The sequence below is a fragment of the Protopterus annectens genome, chromosome 1.part0 (assembly GCF_019279795.1).
Source record: "Protopterus annectens isolate FY-2018-M chromosome 1.part0, PAN1.0, whole genome shotgun sequence".
NCBI classification, from domain to species: domain Eukaryota; kingdom Metazoa; phylum Chordata; order Ceratodontiformes; family Protopteridae; genus Protopterus; species Protopterus annectens.
The window spans coordinates 1302699442-1302709441 of record NC_056725.1 but is presented as its reverse complement, the minus strand read 5'-3'; the positions used below and the strand labels follow the sequence as shown (position 1 = coordinate 1302709441).

Here is a 10000-nt window from a genome sequence, read left to right as displayed (position 1 = left end):
AATCTCCTTAACACATAAAAATATGATTGTAAATAACTCCATGTTATGGTTACTAAAGGAATTTTGTACTTCACCTATTACACCTAAACATATGGTTTGTTACCCATTAAATATTATTATTAGTTATCGTAACTTTATATTCATGCACCCTAAGTATAGGGAATAGAATTTTATTGTATTCCCTATAATGTATACTCAGGGTATGCTTTTGTCATCTACTTCTGAAGGAACTCATTTAACTATAGATAATGATCTAAAGTACTGGTATCAGTTGATATCTGATAATAAAGTTAAAAATCTAGATTTCTTAAAACAAGAATTTGATCTAAGAGAAACTTGCTGGTTAGAGGTTCAGACCTTCAGACAACATCTCATTAATAAAATAGATCTAATGTCTATAACAGTTAAAGAATCTATTCCAACACTGATTGATTACTTGATATTAAATTTACAACATAAAGTTTCTGATAAAGGTAAACTTTCATACATACATAAAATTATCAGACAAGAAACTTTTACAGTGTAGATTCATACTGGAATTATTTCACTTCTATTAATGGGGACCCACCAAATCAACAAGATAAACAATATATATTGGAATCTGCTTATAGAACTACGTCTTCCATTGTCTGGAGACTTTATACATGGAAATTTTTACATAGATCTTTTATACACCTTTGATGATGAATAAAATAAATAATAAAGATAATTTATGTAAGAGATGTAATGTAGAAATTAATGCTGACTGGGCTCATATGTTTTATGACTGTATAAAATTGAAAGAATACTGGAAGTCAATTAATGAATTTTTGCAGGCTCTTTTACAGATAATTTCATTATTTCTAAATCTCTTATATTATTCAACACACCTGTACCTCAAAGTGTTAAAAAGGTTAAGCTTCCCTTGTTATGGTCTATTCTAGCAGTGGCTAGGAAAATAATAACTAGAAATTGGATTTCAGATACACCTCCTTCGTTCAATGAATTTAAAAATGTTATGAATATAGTGTGCCATATGGAAATAAACACAATTAGGACAAGAACAAATAGAAAAACATCTTATTATATTGTATGGGATAATTTACAAAATTTGTTAAAAAAATTTTAATTTCAATAACATAGTATTTTAGTTTAATTAATTGATCTGATTGTAGTGGATGTCTTTGTAAATACTTTAGTTGTTTTGTTGAATATTATAATAATACCTATTTTTAATTACTTGTATACAATTGTTATGATATTTTTCTTATATGTTAAAACAATAAACCTGTTTTGAAAAAAAAAAGAAAAGCATTTATTGCTGTCATGTCACAGTTCAAGTGAGGCTGAACAAAACTCATCTGGCATTATACGTTTAGGTGGTACAGTTTCCAAAATATGAAAATGTGTTAGTGGAACTTTAATATAATTCTGGGTTTACACATATTATCATATATAATAGTGCTCAAATAAATACTGTGACTGGACTGGTTATTATCATTGCAAAGAAGACTTTTTACATGTAACATTGGCTGTTCTATGTTTTAATATAATTTCTTTTCACAAGATATTTAGAAGAGATAGTGCGATGTAAATGATTAATAAATAAATTAAGACAGTTTCTGATGTGGTAACTATAGCGGCAACATATTCTACTATGGCTTACCTAAGAACAGATCACCAAATATATGTCGCCATGCTGAATGATATAATTCACCAACATGAACAGCAACTTGAAACACAAAGAGAATCCACCCCTGTACCCCTCACATCAGAAGGTGACAACTTAACTTACAATGATACCACCGGTACCCCTCACCTCAGAAGGTGACAACTTAACTTACAATGATACCACCTGTACCCCTCACCTCAGAAGGTAATGACTTAACTTACAATGATACCAGGTAAAACAGTAACCAGGCAATAGAAAGTGGAAAGTTAGAATAAACTGAGTTCACACAAATAGAAAGCTTTTAACCTGCAGGATAATACACTGGTGTGTATTGGAGGTTAGAGCTTGCAGCATCTTTATAAGTCAACTTGTGGAAGGCTTGGAAAGCACAGTTTATGTGTTTGCTGCTAATGTAGTGATATGTAACAGCACTGATACAAAGGAAGGTGCCGACAGGATGAGAAGAAATATAGGAATTAGGAACAATGAATGAATGGTTTAAATATGACAGCAGATTTACTATAAAAGCACCAAATACTGTGTACATGAAATGAAAAATACAGGAGATAAGTACAGACATTTAGGGGAAGCAAGAACAGCAACAAACAAGGAAAAGAACTTTGAATAACAAATTAGTTAGGCTTGGATAAGTACACAAAAACAATATGAGCCAGCCACAAAGAAAGCTGTGGTAATACTATACAGAAGGAGGTATTTACTGCCAGTCAAAAATAAGTTATTATCAATTGCATAGATGGTTGAAAAGACCCCATCTGAATCAGTATGGGTAGTTCTGGAGATTGTCATTAAATGGCATAACATGGATAGCCAGATTAGTACAAGCAGCAAAACTAGCACACAAGCTGTACAAAGAGCAAAATACCAGAGCTTAGAGAAGAAAGAAAGAAAGAAAGAAAGAAAGAAAGAAAGAAAGAAAGAAAGAAAGAAAGAAGTGAAGTCATAAACCTTGTAAGTCAATCAATGGCATCAGAAGAATCCAAATGACTGCCACCCTTTATTCACCTGAACAAGACAAGAAAATTCAAGGACTACAATGGGAAGTGCTAGAGGCATATGTGGAAGTATTATTTCACAGCAATATTTGTGGGTGATTAGAACAGTTTATTTAAAGAACGTGCTTAGTCGTAAAAAAGAACAGAATTCAGGTAAAATAGCCAAACATGCAGGAAACCAAACATATATCCCCACTGGAAGATCTACAGGTGGAATATGGTGCTTAACACAGCAATGTCTCAGGTGGAAGCAAGAGGATTTCACAGCAACAGACACCTGGACTTTTAAGTGTGAGACAGTTGCCAAAAAATATCCCGCAAAGCTGTCCATGTGGCATGAATTCTAGTCTGTTACCACTATATGATGTTAGGAAACAACACTGGACGTAATGAGTTTTGGACATTGTGACATACAGCTATGATAAACAGCTCAGAACTGTTGTGTTTAAGCCATTTATTGACCTTCCAACTATGGATACAATCAAATCTGAAGCTCATTGCTTTGAGGTGGACATAGATTCTTCAGGGAAGGATATGTTCCAATGCATGCCATCCGCACAACAATAACACTGTAACACACTTCCTGGGAAAATATTCTCTGATGGCAACATAAACAAGGCAAACAACAATGGATTCAGAACTGGACCCTGGAGCACTCCAGAGATCAGGAGCTAGGATAAAGAGGAATTAACCCCCAACACCACCGTCTGTGTTTGGATAGGGTGGAAGCAAACCAGTTCTGGCAGTCCCTGTGATGCCACAGTAATATTTGGAATGGTTCAGAGGGATCCTATAATCATCTGTGTCAAATGCCAAAGTAAGATCTAAAAGAACCAAGTCTGAATAAGAGCAGTGATCTTTCACCATGAAGAGACCATTAAAACCCTGCTGATGGTTTCCTGTACTATATCATGACTGAAAACCAGATTGGAAAGAATCATTAACATTACCATTCAAACATCAGTCAAGTTGCATATACAAAACCTTCTAGATCTGACATTGGTTTATAAGTACCAGATTGTTTTTGTTTAAACCAGCCTTCTTGAAGACTGGGGTGACTACGACCTCCTTTACAACTGATGGAAAATCATCATCCTTAAATGAGGAGAAGTCAATCTGGAAAACATACACATCCAACACCACCTGGCATAATATATCAAACCTTTTAGAAGTACAAGGACCCATCCATAAATAGTATTGCAGATTCTGGAGATTAAAGTAACAAAATCATCATTACTGTGAGGAGTAACATCATACTAATTTCAAGATAATGATCTCTCCATAGAACCCACAATGCCAATAAGAACATGCTATGGTCAAGATTCCAAATGATCAAGGAAAACTTGGTAGTAAAAAGTGGATGGCTAATTCACATTTTTCATTTTCCTTTAAAAAAACCTTTTTGGTGGCCGGACAAGCCAAGCTGCTCAGCCTGCCAACTGCTAAAAAGTGAGTTATCAGGCTACTTGCTTATACATGCACCTCTCAGTTCAAATCAAATCAGTTTATTCACTGTAAGTGGACTGTGTGACTGCTTCCACAACCAGGTAGGTGACTATTACATCCAGCTGGGCTGAAATACCAAATCCAATGTATGTCCTCATCTAAGGATCACATGGGTAATAACCTAAATAGACCAGAGGCTCTTCATATTGCAAAGAAATTTCTTTACATGACTGCAGACTCATCTTTATCCCTGATGGTGAAGTTCATACACTCATAGGCATATATTAGGCTAACAACCACTAGGGCCTTTATAAGCCTAGCCATGCAACCCAAATGTGTCCCACAAGTTATATGTTTTAGACATTTATATAGGGGATGATTGTTGGTTATGATATGACTTAGTGACTGCCTCTGTCCATCAGAGTTGTGGGCGCCAGACCAGGGGTGAATCTTCAATTTCCTATCCAATGGTCAAAGTTACATTTAAATAGGGTTAGGGAGGAACTTTGTTTCACATGGATTTGGAGCCTGTTCCAGAGAATGGGAATTTTCTCAGCTATATATCTGTCTCCTCAACATGTCCTTTTTATGTTGCTAGCAAAATTTAGGTCTTTAGATCTAGCAGTTCGGATGCTGTTCGTTTTGAGGATGTGCAAATGGTTTATCAGAGTGGGGTCCAGGGATGCCTTGTCTGCCAGGCATAGATCACCTCTCAGTAGTTTGTAGGAGACCAAGTATAAACATAGGGCTTTGAGGTGATAATTGTACTTATGCCCTATATTATTTTTGTAAAGAAACTTCACAAGTGCTCCAGTTGCTGCATGTGTCTGGTCAGGTGCATAACAAAGGGGGCATTATACTCAGTGATGGGTCTGATAAAGGCTGAGTATAGGGATGCAATGATTTCTCCAGACCTATATGCCATGCACTTACTTATAAGCTGAGCAGTGTAGAAGGATATTTTTACTACCTTGGATACATGTTGATTGAAGGCCAGGTTACTATCTACATGTGTTCTCAGATCCTTGACTGGTGGGTCAACTCTCAGGGATGTTTTATTGATAATGTAGTTTCCTGGGGTGGCCAGCTTACCAAAAGGTACTGCAATGAATTTCTTGGCATTGAATTTTAGGCCAAGGCTGATTATGTTCCTTCACACATAATACAGCAGACATGCCTGTCTCTGAATAGCCTAAATGACAATGCATTATTGGAAAGTCATAAAACCAGGTGTCCATGAAAACACAAAGCAAAAACAGTTGAACAGTGAACTAGAAAACAGCACTTAGGTTAAGCCAGATGTGGTCAGCCAATGAACCTCATCAACATAAGACAAACTAATTGCCAATGAAACTGGTCCATGTATGGAACCACATGGAAAGGAAAAATTCACAGGATGGAAATAATTCTTCAAATTCCTAGCAAACAATTTTTAAAGTTTCACGTCACAACATGTAGATCTTGAATTTATTTGGAGGGACTCAACAAGATTTCAGAATGAAGTTAAATGCAAAGGAGGGAAGGACTGACAGATGTTAGAACAATTTAATGTTTGGTTTGTGAAACATTTACAAAAGCATGGAATCTGTGAAATAGCTATAGAGCTCTTCTGAAGAGGGCCAGGAAAGGTAGATTTTTGATCTCAGAGGTTAAGAAGTTGCAGACAGCAGTAGCAAGTTTGCTGAATGATCTTTCAGTTAAAGCAGTTAAAGGGAAAAGGAAGGGACCCATAAAAAGCTGTGATTCAAGTTAATAGCACTCTAAAGTCCCTAACCATTCCACCTGACAACATTTTAAAAACCCATGACTTGAAAAATCTGAACTTTTAATGGGGAGTAGGGGGAGGAACAATCCTCCACTACTATTATGTTTCTATTCTGAGGTCACCTTGCCTTAGGGCAAAGAGGACCTCGTATTTTTCTTGCCTTGAGATCAAGGGATGTCAGGGTGAAAATAATGACACTTAATTGTTCTGATGATAATAAGGCAGGGCTTATTTCCTTGCTAAAGCTCTATTTAATTTCTCAAGTCAAAATTTAATATTTGTGTACATAACATATTCCTATTTATGTATAGCACTGAATAGTCAGAGCAGAGTTTAAGGCAATATACTGGTAAGAAGCTGTTTTCTATGGCAGAGGGTTTAATTCCCTCAGCCTCCATTTACCTACTGTGTGACCCTAAGCAGGTCACTTAACCAGATAGTGCTTTGGAGCTATTGGGAAATTGGGCTGTGGTCCTCAATGGTCATTTGGACTTCATTCTTAGCAACTACCTATAAACATTATACTTTCTTTCACATTTACAAGTCAGCATACAGACTACAATTTCTCTCCTTTAAGTTAATAAAGAAAACACATGTAACATTTGTACAGATTCACGCAGAGTTATTATGCAGCCTACCACAATGGGCACAGTGACCACTAATACCACAAAGCCTAAAGGCAAGGGATTCATAAATGGAATAATCTAACATTTATAGTACAGACAGACATACAGTATGCAGCCTACCGCAATGGGCACAGTGACCACTAATACCATAAAGCCTAAAGGCAAGGGATTCATAAATGGAATAATCTAACATTTATAGTACAGACAGACATACAGTGCATAAATGAAGGTACAGCCTACAAAGGTCAAGCATGGCTTATACAAAGTGCACCAGAACATGGTACAGATCCATGGAATCCTCAGTCTTTGGACACCAGTTAGGATAGCTTTACAGGGGCAGGGCTGAATGTCCATATTTCTCAAATAATGTTAGCCCGATCAAGCACATAGATATCATACCATTGGAAAGGACAACAAAGACAGATGCATCACAGATCAGCTGACAGCACAGCAGGACACTGCATAAATAAAGAACTCTGAAGCTGGAGATGAGAAAAGACATCAACTGGGCATTTTTAGACTTGGAGAAAGTATAGGACAAGGTCCCAAGAAAACTTATTTGGGCAATCCTGTAAAGGTCCAAACTCCTGGAAACATTTGTAGAATTAGTGCAGGTTCTGAGCCCACTGACGTTCATACTGGTGATGGACTGCATTAGTAAACAGGGCAGAGTGGTGAGATCTATAAAGCTGCACAGGCAAACTCTGTACAGGAACCTAAATAAATTATAGAGGAATGGAATGCAAAACTAAAAGCACATAAAACAAAACCAAGTACAGACACTATAGTTGTCATAGCAGCAAATGGAAGAAATTAGAAGAAGCTGAAAACTGAGACTGAAGGGCAAATTGTGGAACAGGTTAACAGAGTCAGGTATCTGGTAGAAGTGGTTGAGGAGAAGTGAAGTCTGAGTGAGGAGATTAAAGCTAGAATCAAAGAAGCTACAGGCAAATAGTACAAAGTACTGGGGTAGTGTGTGACAGAAGAATGCAAAAGAAGCTGAAATGTTAGGTGTACAAAATACTGGTGCAACAAGTGCTACTGAACAGCACAGAAAGATAACATGTGAAAGCAATGCAGCTGAGGAAGCTAGACATGATGAAGATGAAGTGCCTGAGATGGATCATTGGCTACAAACTGTGGGACAGACAAAGAAATGAGGACATCAGAGTAGAAGCCAAAGTAGATCCATTTGCAGGGAAGATAAAAGAGAACAGATTACAGTAGTTTGGGCACATGAGCAGGAAAGCAGAAGACAATCTTGTGAAGACGAATTGGGAAAGGCATTAAGACGGGAAGAGGAAATGAAGACATCCAGCAAAGAGATGGATGGGCTGTGTGAGAGGACACTTGCAACCGTCAGGCATGTCCATCAAAAAAGGTAGCAGAGTGTCACCGAATGGAGAAAGATGGTAACAGCTAACACAGCATCCTGGTTCTATGTAGAAAATGGGACAAAGGGGGTTGAAGATGATGATGATGATAAATCATTCAATGGACAACGAGGAAATAAAAGAATCATTCAACATATCTAAATGTTCTTTTCAAACAATACAAAACACCTTCCATTTTGTAAAATGCAACAGACTAACAGAGGTGTAACTATGACCCAAATGACTCAGAATTGATCAGTAATCTGTGTGCTGGAGACTCAGACAGGGATGAAGAGGGTGAGCTGCTGACACCAGCTTATCTATCATGGGGAAGCATTCCAGCCTGCTGCAAAGTTAGCAGCCTGTGGATGATATACATAAGGCGGGCAAAGGACATGGAGATTCCCAAGCAGCACACCTGTGCATTGCAGCTGAGATTATATGCATACACACAAGTGTGCATACATCAGTTGTATGTGATTGTGGGACTTTGCATAAAGGAAATGTGGGGACATATTTGTGTTAAAAGACTTGGATTGCTATCTGAGTGATGGCCCCTCCCAATAGCTGTGTTTCCAAGAAAGATAAGGGAGCTGTTTGTCAAATGGAATAGTTGACATACAAAGAGATCACATATCATCCATGCTGTGTACCTTTTTTCACTCATATTAGAAACATAACCCTAATAGCTTTTAGGCTAAAGAATAGCAGCAAGGGTGCCCTTTGCAGGCAGTGCTATGTTTAGAAACATGCTGCAGTCCTCTGTGAATAAATGGAGTAGAAGCAGATTTATAGTTTTGAGTTTCTGTTAGGGAATTCCATGTAAAACTGAAGTTTATGAGCAGTGATCAGAGATGTCACATTTTAGAATAGAATGCACAAGTAAAAAATTTAATTAAAGCCTGACAAAGGGCCATGCATTTGTAGCTATATACAGCTACATGCATGTTTCATTAGTCTCTTGAAGATGAGTTGTCATTTGTGATCTTGCTTCTTTTCCAGTAGCTTCAGGAAGATACATCTGTACCTAAATTATTAGTGTATTCCATAGCAGTCAAGGTCTTCAGCCTAAGAAACGGCCTGCTCATTCTGTTTATTGACTGGTCACTAACACTAGAATAGTATATTATTTATGTTTATCTATTTTTACTAAAGGCTGCGCAGTTTTATCCTTTTACTTCATTTTGATCACATGAAATTTTAAAAGATTGTGAGCTACTGTATGGGTTCCCTGCATTTCAATGAACGTCAGTTTGGTTGACAAGTGCTAGGGGTGATACTTAATGTCAAATGTATGGACGTCAAAATGGTCAAAATATCAAGTGAATGTTTCGTTGAGAAAGGTGAGTGGAGTTGGAGGGGGTGAGAGTTTGTGCATGTGTGAGAGCGTCAGGGTTAGGGTCAGAGACAGGTGAGGGGAAAGGTTTTGTATGTTTGTGTGTAAGTGTGTGTAGTTTAGGGATAGGATCAGGGTGAGGTAAGGGATAGATGTAGTGTTGTTAGTGGATGTCTGTGCGTGTTTTCCTGTCTGTGTCTTGTGTAGAGGCAGTGTTATAGGAAGGTTTTAATAACGTTAAGGTGTAGGTTAGGATTGGGGAAAGCGGCATCCTTAGGGAAAGGGTTAGGACCAATTACTATGATGGTGCAGGGTGGGCAGAGTCTCCTTGCCCATCTTAGTAATGGGTGCTAACCCTAACCCTAATGCTGTCCCTTCTCCCAAGCCTAACCCTACACCTTACTTTCATAAAACCTTCCTGTAACACTGCCATTATTTAGATGAATTTCAAGCTAATGTTATGGGTGTTTAGTGCAAAGATCGGGACAGGGAGTACTTTTCTTTCTTGATCTTTTTTAACTTGCATATTTAGGGTGTTTGATTTTGTGTGTGCTCAAATTTCTTAATGCCAGCTTTTAATCATGACATAAGATAAGAATGTTCCCTCATACAGTGGAGAGCCAGAGTATGTTATATGTATTATCTTCATAATAAAATTATATTGTTTGTTTCATGCTCTTGTCACAAAAATATGCCTCCAGTGTACATTCATTTGGACTGATAGCACTTTCCTGTGGGACTTAATGGAAAAAATGCAGGTGCAGATTCAACTCAATAGCTTAGCTTCTGT

The 10000-nt window shown here is 37.4% G+C and overlaps 1 protein-coding gene and 1 long non-coding RNA gene across 2 annotated transcripts in view; one reads left to right on the top strand and one right to left on the bottom strand.

Moving 5' to 3' along the window:
- The window catches only part of CACNG2 (calcium voltage-gated channel auxiliary subunit gamma 2), a 1878586-nt gene that overhangs the window by 160146 nt on the left and 1708440 nt on the right, over positions 1-10000 (bottom strand). The window lies entirely within an intron of this gene.
- The window catches only part of LOC122797760, a 1000965-nt gene that overhangs the window by 972193 nt on the left and 18772 nt on the right, over positions 1-10000 (top strand). The window lies entirely within an intron of this gene.